This window comes from Aotus nancymaae, unplaced genomic scaffold (assembly GCF_030222135.1).
Source record: "Aotus nancymaae isolate 86718 unplaced genomic scaffold, 86718_ANA_hifiasm-v0.15.2.pri h1tg000022l_1, whole genome shotgun sequence".
Lineage (NCBI taxonomy): Eukaryota > Metazoa > Chordata > Mammalia > Primates > Aotidae > Aotus > Aotus nancymaae.
Genome location: NW_026988435.1, coordinates 31554675 through 31570647, shown reverse-complemented (window position 1 = coordinate 31570647; position 15973 = coordinate 31554675).

Genomic DNA, 15973 nt, shown 5'->3' with positions numbered 1-15973 from the left:
GATTATATGACTAAGTTCTGGCTGTTGACTTATAAACAGAAAACAATCTCTGCAACTGAAGTGTCATGTCTTTAAAAGGTAGCTTCTTATTACGTCTTTTTTTCCCCTCCTTCCTGTTGGTTAAATGCCATCTTTGAAGAAGTAAACAAGTAAAGAAGTAAACACACTTAGGGGCATGACAGAACCACCAAACTGAAGGTATTGTGATCCAAGATGAAACAAAGGTCTTTTAGATCTATGCAAGATTAGTCCACGTTCTCATTTGTAATTGTGAAAATATAAAACAAAAACTAAAATATGTGGCAATATTTAAGAGATCAGGGCAGGTGGTGAAGGCTCTGGCACTGGACGCCAGAAAGATGGTCACTATTATTTACAGAAAGAAAATAATGAGAAATACTAGGATCTGCAGTTACTTGGGAGGAAGCCTATCAATCTAGGAATGGAAGGGGATAAAAGGAGAGCACGAGTGTGCGTGGTTATTACTGATCTCACTCGACAAATGGTTACAAGAAAGTAAACAGAGAGAACACGGAGTTTTTACTCCCTTGCAGCACTGTATTTCAAACAGGAAGAGATAGGATTATAAAGACTATGAATGAAAAAGTCATTTAATGCTCATCCATTTGACCAACTCACACAGAGGAAAAAGAGTGAAGTTTTGGTGTTTAATATAACTGTCAGCTGAATAAAGGAACTGGGGAAAAGATAATTTATGAATGTTGTTTTCTACATATTTTACCAGCTCATCTTAAGGTAAACAACATTCTTTGGAGACAGACGCATTGTTGATGGGAACAAGGAAGCTAATTAGTCTTGAGATTTAAATAAATGAAAAAATATGGGTATGGTTTCTGGCACTAGGAATTGACAGGAAGTACATGGGTAAGAAGCCTACTAAGATTTTGAGAGAAGTACATTGTGATTTTGTTGATGATTCCTGGTTGATAACTCCCATAGCCCCTTTTATACTCTTCTATTATAATGCTGGGGTGCTTTAGGCCTCAGGAGCAGACCTCATGGAACAGAAACTCTCTTTCTTTCTCTGAAATTCTCCTGTCCTTTTTCCAGAGGCAAGATTCTAATCAGATGTAGTTCAAAGTATTCTCATTCCAGAGAGGTACTGCAGAAGCAGGCAAGAAAGAAGAAAGACTGCTACCCAGCTAGCACTTTGGGAGACTGAGGTGGGTGGATTGCCTGAGCTTAGGAGTTTGAGACCAGCCTGGGGAACATGGCGAAACCCTGCCTCTACTAAAGATACAAAAAATTAGCCAGATATGGTGCGGGTGCCTGTAATCCCAGCTACTTGGGTGGCTGAGACAGGAGAATTGCTTGAACCCAGCAAGCGGAGGTTGCAGTGAGCCAAGAGTGTGCCATTGCACTCCAGCCTGGGTGACAGAGTGAGACTCCATCTCAAAAACAAAAGCAAAAAAAAAAAAAAAAAAAAAGAAAAAAGAAAAGTCTGAAGAGACAGGCTTCACTGGGTTTAGATCATGTGTTATTTGTCCAGTCACATCTTTACACAGTTGTCAATCGTGTCCATGTATGAAGCCTCTGTAAAACCCCAAAGGATGGCATTCAGGGAGCCTCCAGATACGTGAACATGTGGAGGTTCCTAGAGGGTGGCAAGCCCAGGGAAGGCATGGAAGCTCCAAGCCCCCTCCCCTATACCTCACCCTATGCCTCTCTTCATCTCTATCCTCTGTAATTTCCTCTATAATACACTAGTAAAGAGAAGTATTTTCTTAAGTTCTGTAAGCCACTCTAGCAAATTAATTGAGCCTAAATAGGGGATTTTGGAAGGTCCAACTTGAAGCTGGTTGGTCAGAAGTTATGGAGGCTCAGACTTGTGACTGAGGTCTGTAGTCAAGAGCAGGTTCGGGGACTGAGTTCTCAACCTGTGAGATCTGACAGATAGATAGCATTGGAGTTAATTGGAGGACACCCAGTTGGTATCCACTGAGGAGTTCCTTGGTGGGGAAAAGCTCTTTCCCCTCACATTTGGTTGTAGAAGCCTTCTTTTTTTATGTTTGCTGTGGCATGAGAGGAGAGGAAAAACACAGTTTGAGAGTTGTTCCTAAACAATAGTCAAGGAGATCTGTCTGCTTAACATCTAAAGCAAGACTTGGATTTCTGTTATCATGAAATGGTCACCTTATAAGGAATTCCCACTTCAGACGTGAACAGGCAGATTCATGGACAAGGAGTACCCGTCCAGAACCTGGGCTCTGGATGGACATGTGTAAGGGAGTTTTTTTTCCCCAGAGAAAGAGACAAAGGTCTAATCCAGAATCACTCAGAGCTCTAAAGTGTTTTCAAAATAGGTACTCAGTAGGATTTCGGAATGTCATCACCCAGTGAGTCCTGTATGTCTTCTTTCACCTTTGGATTGGGCATGTTTATTGTGGGCATTCTCCTTTTATGTCAGGTATGTGGTGGCAGACAACTTGCCACTTTAGTTGATGGGTCATTGGACCAACAGGGGCTATATCCAGGTACATGAGAAACTACTATACATTCTTGATGACCCTGGTCTTCAGCCACATGCAGTGATGAGATAGGACAGAATAGAACTGATTCCCTTGGGGAGATGGAAAGTATGCTCAAAACATGGGAAGAATGAAACAGTTTGGTGACCAGAAGAGTGGACCGTTGAAAACAATGTCTTTGTTTCAGCACAGCATATACCTGGGTCTGGCCGATAGGAGGTGGAGAGAAGTGATATCAACAAATTTCAGGCCTATATCTTGAAAATATTTCACATGACCCTTCAGTTTGACTATGGACTTGGACTTCCTGTGTTCCAGGTGGCAGAGCTACAAGATCATGAGGGCTTTGGTAAGTACTGTGCATAATGTTCATTACATGGAGACACATAGACACATGTATATACTTATACATACATATACTTACTTTTGTAATAGAAACACAGGTGTTAATTGTATACATTCCTTATAGCCAATACTATGGGAATGTTGAGAGAGTAGAAAATATTTCTGAAGACCATATTCCTAAAGTAATAATCACTGGGTGCTTTTGGGAAGAGTGAGCCTGTGGAGTTTCTTCTCTATAAAATGTGGATAGAAAGATATAATTTTCCTGCTATTTGGAGGATTAGCAATCATATATGCAAAACACCAAGCAGAAAGCCTGGTATGTGGAGTGTTGATAATTGCTAAGTATTAGTGGTGATAATCTTATATTTTCAGAATTGAGAGAAATTATGAAGAAAATGTTATTTTTCAAATGGTGCACACACTGTCTCATCAAATGAGATATTAGGTTCAATTACTCTTTATCTCTGGCTCCCATAGAATGCATCATTTGACAATCGTATTTCCTGAATTTTCACATTTAAATGTTAGAAAATAAAGTTGCATAGAGCTTACAGGACATGCGTTCAATAGTTTCAAACACAAAGTGAGATTTCATCTTATATTTTTACTGCTTGGGGGTCCGACTCAGTTGGGTCCAGCTGTGGGGCTCAGATATGTTAAAGGATGGAGTGAAAGGAGAGGAGCAACGATGCAGATTGCAGAACTGCCGTGGTTTCTTTGAACAAGTATTCAGAGCTCAAGTACAGTTTATCCTTGAACAATGCGTTAGTTATGGGTGCCAACTACCGAGGTAGTAAAAAACACCACATGTAACTTTTGACTCCACAAAAACTGAATTACTAATGACTTACTGTTGACTGGAAGCCTTATTTACACACAGTCTATTAACACTGATTTTTATGTTACATGTATAATATACTGCATTCTTACAATAAATAAGCTAGACAAAAATGTTAATTAAATCATAAGGAAGAGAAAATATATTTACTATTCATTCAGTGAAGAAAAGTCTTAATTTTTGTTGTCCTCGGGTAGAGTAGGCTGAGTGGGGGGAGGAAGAAAAGGGGTTGCGTTTGCTGTCTTGGGATTGGCAGAAGGGAAGAGAGTCTGCATGTGAGTGAACCTGCGCAGTTCAAATTCCTGTTGTATGAGAGCTGACTGTACTTGCTCTCTATTGTCTGAGTAGTCTTCACGTTCCACATCTGAAAATATAAAACCAATTTCTATGCAAGGTTGTACAGCATGCAGTTGTTTAGGAGAATTGCCTTAGGGGCTGGATCGCTTGACTGTTTCCTCTTATTGCATATTTTTCTCATATTTTCTCCTCTCTGGTTTAGATTGTTCTGTCTTCTTTGGATTGCTTCATTTTTTAGTGTTATTGCTATTACTTTAACTGTTTAGCAGTTTTTTAAAGAATTAAAAAAAACTGTAAACATTTAGAAGACATATTTTAGTCTTCTAAAAATATGCCACTTACATCTTACAAAAAGAATAAGCAAATAAAAATGTTTTTTCTTTCAACTTTCTATAGTTAAAAGTAAATTATTTAATCATACTTTTGAAAACAACTGATATTAAACTCTTACAAAACATTGTCATCAGCTAACTGTAAATGAATGAGAAACATATGGATTAAGTTTCCATCAAAAACACACACATTAAAAATTTAAGCACACTTGGTTTTGCAAATGTCTTTTTGTATTTTGCCAATTTCAGAATAATTGAAAATCATTTGAGCGGTTTTTTCTGAACATAAAATGTCATAGGCTATTTTTTTTGTGAATATTCAAGAAAAAATGACGAAAAAGTCACAGCATGATTTCTACAGGAATAATTATCAAGCAAGTAATGCTGTCATCTTCATTGCTTCATGGATTCTTTCACATGTAATTACCTGAAGGAAAAGAACAGCCTGTTTTGAAAACCAAGGGCAGGTTGGAAAACAGGAAACTATTAAGAACCAAAGAAATGAAATTACACTGCTTACTTTCAAATATAAAAGGAGCAGAATCTTCCAACTTATTTAAAAATACATTTCATATTGCTAATAGCATTTATTAAACTTAATACAAGAAAATAAAATATACTGTATCATTGGCTTCAAATAATTATTAACCAATTTGACCTTGCCTCTTGTAAAATTAAACAAAATTCTATTGGAGCTAGTGGTGACCACATCAGCAAGTACTCTGGTTTAGCAATAAAAATCTTGCTTCACCAGTCTTAGACAGAAATGTTCAATAAATTTTTAAAAATAAAAGGAATATATGGGATCACACAATTAAGAAGTCCTGATCTTGGGCTGATTTTTATCAGGGCAGGATCCACAGCCTCACTTTCTAACCCTAATTTTCACTCATTTATTGGCTCTTTTTTAAGGCAATATTTCACAAAATGGCCATGAGAAGCTCATGGCTCCTATGTTCCCAACGTAATAACACCAGGGAAAGACAAACACCTCCTTTTGTACAGTTCTAGCAAAGAGCCTAGGATGAGCACAGCCATGCCGTGTGATGTGTCTGTCTGTTCCACTTTGCCGCAGTCCTCAGGAGATCAGGGAGACACAGGGAGCAGGGGTGGTACCAGCCAACCAGATGTTCTGGGAGTGAGGGTCATTGATTTATCAATAATTAGGACTAGTATTTCAAAAAGAAATAAGAAAGGATACTGGACAGGCAATAATCTCAGAGATTATTAATATTGTTCTAATACTCTGTACTTACTATCAGTTGCAATGTCTATAAATTATTTGTACTATTATTCTGATGCAGTGTGTTGCTGCAGTTACCTTTCTAAACTGTGACAAAAATGAAATATTTCATTGTCTGGTTAATTGTATTTTCTTTCAAAACATCCTGGTGTATTTGAATTGAAAAGAGCTAGAAAATGTTTACCCTTCATGGTTGGAGCTTTTTTCTTAGTTCCTTTTTCTTTTCCTTTGAGATTTCCTTTGTGGTTCTCTTCCCTCTTCTCTTCCCTTTAATTCATTGATGAGGCTGGTACAGGAAGCCTGGCCCTGAGTATTCACTCAGGTCTCCTGCTTGGAAAGGCTGGAGGTTGAGACGGGCAGATTCTCAGAGAAGGGAGATGTGGGCAGAGTGACTGAGGCTGCTGCTTGGGCTTAAAAAGAAATTTCTTCTTGGGTGTTTGGTTATTTGTTTGTTTTCCTGTACTACTCACATCATCAGAGTGATAAGATTAAAAACCAAAATCAACAAAATAGAGGAAAGTCCAGGGAAAAGTAGCTTAAGGAATAATGTATTGAACCTCCAGAATATGTGAGAAGTATTGTGGAATCTTGTGCTATTAAGATTACAAAAATAGATTTCACAGCCCTGGTGTCTTAATACTTTAGAGCTGCTATAACAAAATACTATGAACTGGGTGGCTTCTAAGCAACAGAAATTTATTTCTCACAGTTTTGGAGGCTGAGAAGTCCAAGATGAAGGTACCAGCAAATTCAGTGTCTGGTGAGGGCTCATTTCTCTCATAGAAGCCTTCTAGCTGTGTCCAAGGGTCTCCCTGGGGTCTCTTTGTTAAGTGCACTAATCTCGTTCTTGAGGGCTCCATCCTGGTGACATCATGATCCTCTTAAATGCCTCACTTCCTAATACTAAAACCTTGGAGGAGTAGGATTTCAACATACGAAATTTTGAGGGGCATAAATATTGAGATAATATCACCTGGCTACTGATGAAATCTGGCCTGTGTGTTTATCTCCTCTTACCACTTCTGTGATCAGAAGAAGACTGGTGAGGGATTCTGAGCTCATATTTGCAATTATTGTATCCTCTTCAATAATGGAATTATTAGTCATATAAGTTTCCCTTTATATAGTTTTACAAAATATCTCTTTGGAAAGAACTAGAATACATGAAAAGTTAGTGAGACTTGGTTTCTGTGTCACTATACTCCATCAATGTGATTATTGAAACAGGAATTCCTAAATTATTTTTCCACTTGGAACAGGCCTCTACCTAATCTCAAGACATGTGTGTTTTATATGTCTTGAGTATTTGCATACACGTCAAAAAGTAGGTCACAGGGAAATGGCATGAATAAAACAAAAGCACAATTTAAATTTCCAATAATCAGAACAAGCTATCAAAACTATTATTTATTATAATATGGTTAAGAAATTATATGTTTTATAAGTTTGGCATTTTTGGAAAATAAGTAATCAAAATTACGTGTTAAAAATAAGAGAACACAGGTTATAAAAGGAGAATTATCCTTAAATATAAAGAGCTTTTTGAAAGTATTAATAAATCAGTGTGTATATGAAGTATTCAATTTGTTGTGTGGTTTCTTGAACAATTTAAAAGGGAGCATTTTTATGGGGAAAAGGAAATTCATGGTGATTTCTTATAAAGATAAAATTTTAAAGATATTTTCTGACTTTTTTTCATATTTTGAAGGAATTCTATTTGTATACTATTAAGTATTTTAATCCTCTGTGCTTATTTTACATTCCACTTTTAACAAACTAGGGAAACAATATTTTTGTTAGTGGTAATTAATCTACACATCCTGTTTATGTTTTAATTTGAATGTTCTCATGGAGTTAAGCAGTATTTCTGTAATTCTTATTTTAGTTTATGAGTGACTCAGAAAATAGTATGCCTAAATAGGTATAAGAATAATAATTGTTGTAGTCCCTAAATCAGCAACCATTGTCATCTACTCCATTAGTCCATTTTCACACCGCCGTAAGAATGCCTGAGACTGGGTAATTTATTAAGGAGAGAGGTCAGTTGACTCACAGTTCTGCATACCTGGGAAGGCCTCTATTTACAATCATGGTGGAAGGCGAAGAGGAGCAAGTACCTTCTTCACGAGGTGGCAGGAGAGACAAAGAGTGAGAGACCGAGGAAGTGCCACACTTTAAAACCATCAGCTCTCTTGATATCTCCCTCACTATGCTTATTAGGAGAATGGCATGGGGGAAACTGCTCCCATGATCCAATTCCCTCTCCACTACAATTTGAGATGAGATTTGGGTGGAGACACCATATCACCTACACTTCATGAAAATCTTGTTAGTGTGAATATGTCAACACTTAAGCACTCTTCATTAGTATGGCATGTATTTTTTAGTATAGTATGTGGACACATAGTAAGACAAATAATTGTTATAATACTAGCCCACATTTCTGTAACACTTTTTTTGTATGATAGACTGTATTCCAAATGTTCTATATGTATGAACATATTTAATCCTCAAGACAACTTAATGAAATAGTTATGATTATTACCCACATTTTATGATGAAGAAACTGAGCACAGAAAAGTTTCAGCACTGGCCAAAAGTCATGCAACTGTGTAAAATCCCATCATTTTACTTGCTATACTTTATTACTTTCTAAAGTTGTTTCAAGAACATATTCGAAGGATTCTTGAAATTAAAGTGTTATTTTTGTAGCAATTTTTGTAATGAATATATTATCAATCATATGACATGAGATATACTCAATTTGCTTTCTAAAGAATAGTAGAACCTCCCCAAATTAAGAAAAATAAGGAAAAAAGAACCACTGCCATGTGTCACTTAGTAATGAGGATACATTCTGAGAAATGCCTTGTTAGGCAATTTCATCATTGTACAAACAACGAGGTGTGTACTTATGCAAACCTAGATGGTACAGCCTACTACGCATCTAGGCTACATGGTATACATAGGCTATTGCTCCCAGACTACAAACTTGCACAGCATGTTACTGTACTAAATGCTGCAGGCAATTGTATAACAGTGGTATTTGTGTATGTAAACATATGTAAACATAGAAGAGGTACATTAAATATAAAGCATAAAAGATTTAAAAAGTTGCATCTACCATGAACAGACTTTGTGGGAGTTGAAGTTACTCTGGGTAAGTCAATGAGTGACTGGTGAGTGTATATGAAGGTGTAGGGTACTGCTGTACGATACCATATAAATACTGTACATTTAGTCTATACTAAATTTTTAATAAATTAACTTAGCTACTGAAACATTTTTGCTTACAATAAACTTTTTTTAACTTTTTAAGTCCTGTAATAACAGCTTAATACACGAACACATTGATAGCTGTGCAAAAATATTTTCTTTCTTTATGTTCTTATAAGCTTTTATATTTTTAATTTTTTTCTTTACTGTTAAAACTTTTCTTGTTAAAAACTAGAAAATAAAAACACACATTAGCCTGAGAATACACAAGGTCAGGGTCATCAGTACTACTGTCTCCCACCTCCATGCCTGTCATACTGGAATGGCTTCAGGAGCAGTAACAGGCATGGAGCTGTCATCTCCTCTGATAACAATGCCTTCTTCTGGAAACCTCCTGAAGTGCCTGCCTGAGGCTGTTGTACAGTTAATGTTTTCCTTTTTAATTAGTAGAAGAAGTACACTCTAAAATAACAATAAAAATAATAGTAAATAAACCAGTAACATGGTCAATTATTATCAAGTATTGTGTATTGTACATAATAGTGTGTGCTACTTTTTTTTTTTGAGATGAAGTCTTGCTCTTGTCACCTATGCGGGAGTGCAATGGCACGATCTTGGGTCCCTGTAACCTCTGCCTCCTAGGTTCAAGCAATTCTCCTGCCTCAGCCTCCCATGTAGCTGGGATTACAGGTGCCACCATGCCCAACTAATTTTTATATTTTTTGTAGAGATGGGGTTTCACCATATTGGCAGGCTGGTCTCGAACTCCTGACCTCAGGTGATTCGCCCACCTGGGCCTCCTGAAGTTCTGAGATTACAGGCCTGAGCCACCGTGCTCTGACATGTGTGCTACTGTTACATGCCTGGCAGCCCAGTAGGTTTGTTTACACCAGCATCACCACCTGCATGTGAGCAATGCACTGAACTGTGTAGGATGTTACCATGGCTACTGTGTCACTAAGTGGTAGAAACTTTTCAGCTCCATTATAATCTTTTAGGACTATTGTATATGCAGTACATTGTGGACGAATATGTCATTATATAGCACACGCCTATGTTAAATATTTCCACAAATATACACATAAGTCGTTTATCAAGCTTAGAATTAAAATAACTTCATTTAATTAGGAACCTGTAATCATTCAACAGACATTTGTTAGACATCTTTTTTCTTCATGCTTATTTTTAAATAAAGCCCCTATTTGAAGCCATGGTGTATTAGTGTATTAGGTTGGTGCAAAAGTAATTGCAGTTTTTGCCATTAAGAGTAATGACAAAAACTGCAATTACTTTTGCACAAATTACTTCTGCACCAACCTAATAAATAGAAACACAGTGCCTTCTAAGCAGATGAAACAATTATGCTTAATTTTTTTCTTTTTCTGTCTTGTTTCCCACTGTTCCTTTATATTTATATAGTGTATGTTATATATTTACACTCCTTTTCCAATGTTACAACTCTTAGGTAATCAAAAGTTCTTTGGTTAGTTATAAATATGCCCACTGCCATGTAATAGTAAAAACATGAGCTACTTTGAAAATAGGGTTTATCCGTTCTCTTTGTTCAGACCTACTGCAGAGGGAGAAGCCAGCAGAGTCAAGTGTACAGCTGATATTTCTCTTTCTCTGCTTTGTAATTCTACTACTTTCCTCCACAGCAGCGAGGTTTCTTCCCCCATAAAGGCTGGCATACAGTGAGCGAGGGGAGAAGCTTGTGTCCTGCTCCTCTGGGCCTGAAAACAGTGTGAAACTGACCACTTTTCTCCTGTGAATCCTTTCTCTTGTGAGCTGAATTGTCTTCAATTCCTCACCCTTGGAGTCAAAGATGCTCCCTTTCCTGGCTTCTCCCTTGCTTCTTTCTCAAGCCCTGCACATCTGACAGCATTTCTAGTTTGTCTACTCAACTCTGTTTGCCCTTTGGGCAGTCCCCCTAAACACAGGCACACAAACTCCTTCACTACTGAAGCTGGGAGTGGGGACCGCCTTTGATCAATCTCACTTTCTTTGGTTCAACCATCAGCAGCTGTCTTGCCTTTTTCTCACCTGTTAGATATTTTAGGCAGAGGCCAACATCAATTGACCTCATCTAACATTTATAGGAAACACTTCTCAAGCTCTCTGAGTTGTCCCATTGAAGATACTCTCACTAGCTTGAGGCAAAAAATGGCCACCCTCCACATCTCCTGCATTGGACAGAACTCTCTGAAGAAAACTTCTCAAAGTCCAATTATCTCTGAGAAAAATGAGGACAAAATTGTTATCAGGTTTGGCCAACCACTTTGTAAGTTCTATATAGAATCTAGGAAGTTCTTTGCAATGGTATATTGCTTCTTGGTATCTCAGCAAGGTATTTTAACATCATGCTATATATATCATCATCATGCTATATATATAGCATGATGTTCCGGGCATTTGGCCACCAAAATGATATATGTCATTTGCCAGTGTTTAGGCTGAGCCCTAGACCAATCACATTGGTGCAGATATGGCTTAGCAAGCCCCCACTCCCATGCCCCCTCCCCATCCCCTAGCTTAACTTACATCCTGGCCTCTCCAGAGCACGCAACTTGGCTGGGAGCAGTGCCACACTTAATCAACATCTGCTCACTGAATACCGCAGCAGATGTAGCAATAGTATTGATTAACTTTAAAGTGAGTTCATCATACATAGCTAAGTAGGTGAGAAACAATGTATTTTTAAAAACCCAACCAAAAAATGAGAGCAGCATTCAGCTATCATAATATCTTCTGAAATGTGAGCAGGAAGACTTGTTGCAGAAATTCAAACCAACCAAAACTCTTTCTTCCTAAAATAGCACCGCTAGTATGCATATGTGTATGCACATGAGTGTACACCTAAGTATAGAAGGAAGACATTTAACTAATCACATGCAGTATTAGTTAGAATCACCAAACACTTTTTAATTAAAGGACTGAATCCCAGCTCAAACTTGGTTAATCTAAGGGCCAACCATAATTTATTGCTGAGTAATACAAGTGCGGCTCTTCAACCTGGTTAGAAGCAGCAGCTGGACAGAAAATACTGGATTGCTTCTGTTCTTCCTGACTTCTGTTCACCCTTTCTTATCTCTACATCTCCTTATTAGTTGTCCTCCCAGGATTTCTTTCTTGTGGGTGCTCTCTTTGCAGCACAAAAACCCCAGAGGAAGAGGCAGAAGTCATAAAAGAAGTCCTAGGGAGGAGTTATCAGCATGCAGGTTTTGTTTGGCCAGGCAGAGGACATGTGCCAACATTGTTCTGGAAATACTCCAGTTAGTGTAGAATACAGGAATTTGCTAGGGAAAGTGTATCAGTTTGCAGTGGTTACCATGACAGAGTACTGCAAACTGAGTGGCTTCAACAAAATGTGTGAAATATATGGTCTTAGAGTTCTGGAGGCTGGAAGTCTAAAATGAGGATGTCGGCAAGCTTGGTTTCTGCTGAGGTCTGTGAGGGAGTGAGCTGTTCAAGGCCTCTCTTTTTGGCTTATAGATGACTATCTTCTCCCTGTGTTGCTTTATATTATTTACCACTGTGGGTGTCTGTCTCTTTGTCCAAAATTTCCCTTTTTATAAGACACCAGTCATATTCAATAAATCCCCACCGTAGTAATCTCATTTTAACTTGATAATCTCTATGGAGATTCTACCTCCACATAAGATCACATTCTGAGGTACTGGGAGTTAGGACTCCCATATGTCTTTTGGGGGCACACATTTCAACCTACAACACACTATAACTTTAAAGGGGAGTCAGAATTGACCATAAGAGGACAAATCTCAACTACCATACTCTACTATACACACATTTACAGAGTGGCAAATGTGCAAATGAAAGCAGCTAAGGAAGTGGGAATCATTCTTTCTCTTTCTCTCTCTCCGTAAATATATACACAATAAGACTTTCCTCATTTTTAAACTTATAAAATGTAGATGGTTCACAACTTAGGATGGTTCAACTTACAATACCTTGACTTTATGATGAGTTTATTGGCATTAAATGTATTTTCAACATATGATGAATTTGTTTAAAGTAATTCCATTACAAGTAGAAGACCATATATATTTATGTATATATGTATATATATGTATACACACATTATGATATATGCATATATCATACATGCATGTATATTATATATATCATACATACAAACGAAATTTATACATACATATAAAAATCACAAGTGCGTGTATGAACTTCTTTCATTTTGTAACTCTCTCTCTCTCTCTATATATATATATATATATATACACATACATATTGTTTTGTTTTGAGACAGATTGAGATAGAATCTTGTTTCGTCACCCCTACTGGAGTGCAATGGCACAATCAATCTTGGCTCACTGCATCCGCTGTCTTTTGAGTTCAAGTGATTCTCCTGCCTCAGGCTCTGAAGTAGCTGAGACTTCAGGTGTGCACCATCACACCTGGCTAATTTTGTGTTTTTAGTAGGCAGTGTTTCATCATGTTGGCCAGGCTGGTCTGGAACTCCTGACCTCAAGTGATTCTCCCACCTCAGCCTCCCAAAGTGCTGGAATTACAGGTATGAGCCACTGTGCCTGGCCCATTTTTATATATCTTCATGGTTTCCAGTCCTAAGGTAATCTTTTATTTGGTAGTGTTCTATGTTTATATCCTCTAAAATTTTTGCTTCTGTTTATTTTGAATTTTCTTCAGACTTTGAAAAGAAAACAATTCAAAAGCAAAGATTCATTATAAGTATTTTTATAACAAAATAATCTTACAGCATTCATTCTAATCAAATCAATTATTTATGAATAAAATAGCAGTGTGCATTTCTTCCCCACATCCATCTAAACATATGTACAAAAGTTTCTAAATTAGAGAGAAATTAGTCCCTCAACTGAAGCATGTAATTACATCAATAAAATTGAAGAAATTTATTTCAGGAAATCTTACAAAACATATTGAATAGTGCATTATATTTGTTAGTATGTGTTATTCTTTTCTACTAATTCCTTAATTATAAAGTCCTGACCTTCTTTATCAGAAATAGGCATTGAACTTTACTTTGCCCTTAACAGATCCCCAGGAAATATTTTTTTTCATGAATGAATGAAAGAGATGACAAGTCATTCATCAAGTAAAACAAACCAGAATTCTTACCTTTATTTTTCCTAAAAGAAGAAGAAGGCAATTAAGAGACAATTGAGAAATACACACATATGCACAGAGTTTAGAACTTACTTTTCATTAAGATAAATTGCAGCTTATTTTGGGGAAACTTCTGGGTTTTTCTCTTGTTTTAGTTGCTCTTTGTTTCATTTTGTTTTTAAATAAGGAACTCAAACAATACATGTTGAATGGAAATGTAGCCGTTTTTTGATAGGTCTAAAATATAACTTAAACATAATGTATATAGAATGGCTTGCTTCAAATGTAATAGTTGTATGCCCATGGACTTAAAAAATTTATTATTGGAAACTGCCTTTCCAAATAAAACTGTTTCAAACAAAATTTCCTCTGGAGCTGATGTGAATTATTAGGTGCCAGAGGATGTGCCCTCCCAGCATGTTGTGATATTCGTCTTATTTCCAGATGTTCATGTCATCCCTCCTTACACAAAACAGCCCCAGGAAAAGGACCATGTCAAAGATTGGAAAAGCAAATATCCAGGCATCCAGGCTCTAGCTCTCTCTACCAATAGACTAAAACCAGTTAGAATGGATGATCCCACGCCACATTTTTTTACCTCCGAGATTCTATAATCCTCTTGATTTCAAGTCCACTGTTAAAGTCTGTGCTATGCACACTGTGTTGTCCTATATTTAACATGGTTGTCATAATCTGGGATTAATGCTTAGTCCCATCTTCAAAATGTCTTGCATTGTGCTTTATTGGTCTCAATGTAGCTAAACTTTCATTTTCTGGAGTCAGTTTTATTATTTTAATCTAGAAGCATATTACATTGTATGAAATATAAAGGAGCCATTGCCCACCTCTGTGGGAAGAACACAATGAAAGATAAGAGACTAAGCCTGCTTCTAAAACATTTCTTCAGTTCACTAAATGTAATATATTAAAAACACATGAGCCTAGAATTCACAGAGATCTGAGACCCAGATTCCAGCCGTACTATCTGCTGGTATATATCATTTTAGAGCAAAACAGCAAACATTTTGCAGGTCAGAATTCCCCTTAGTAAAATAGAGATTAAAATAACTGTTTACATTGTGATGGAAAGAATTATATACAATGACAGAAAGGGGCCTAGCTCATAACAGATTCCTAAATGTCCATCCTTTCATTTGCGTTATGAAACAGGAGAAAATTATCCTGGTAAGAGTAAGAAAACTTATTAGTGATGCTAATAAAGACTTTCATTTACTCTTTCACCCTTTAAATGCTTTGATTTTTAATCATTACTACAAAGTCTTGCACGATTAATACTAGTATGGAAGAGTGGAGAATACATAAAACAGAAAAAAGTAGTTAGGACCTTCAATTAAGTCTAACACATGTTGAAAAAATTTGAATTGGGGAGAAATTTATAGATTACAATAAATCATAAAACATAGTTTTGCTAAGATTCTGTTTATATTAATTACTGATAAAGAATGTGGCCTTGATCTAAGTGTCAATGTCATTCTTCATTTATTATAGAAAAATAAACGTAGATTACTAACAAATAATTTGGTACTTTTATGTAGATGTTGTTGGTCTTTGGATTTACTATTTAGCATTTACCTATATAATTATTCCTAGGAAAAATATAAAATTTGGCTGTATATCTGCACAAACTAGAAAAATTGTAGAAAATTTAAAGACAAATTTAACACACTAAAGCAATTTTGTTTTAATACTTTATGAAACACGAAGCACCCAGTGTCAAATAACACAACCTTAATGCAATAAATCGAATACTTGTGTGTCCTCAAAATTCATACATTAAAATAAAACCTGAGTCCCAGCGTGATGGTATTTAGATGTGGGAGCTTAGAGAGGTGATTAGGTGATGAGGGTGGAGCTCTCATGGATCGGACTACTGCTCTAATAAAAGAGATCACAGAGTTACCTTGTCGCTTACACCATATGGAGACATCAAAGAGAAAACAGGTTGTCCCCAGACAGCAAATTAGATGGCACCTTGATTTGGGCTTTTCAACTTCCCAAAATGTGAGAAATAAATTTCTGTAGTTTATAATCTGATAGACTAAGAAAATTACTATATTAAATGTCTATTGAG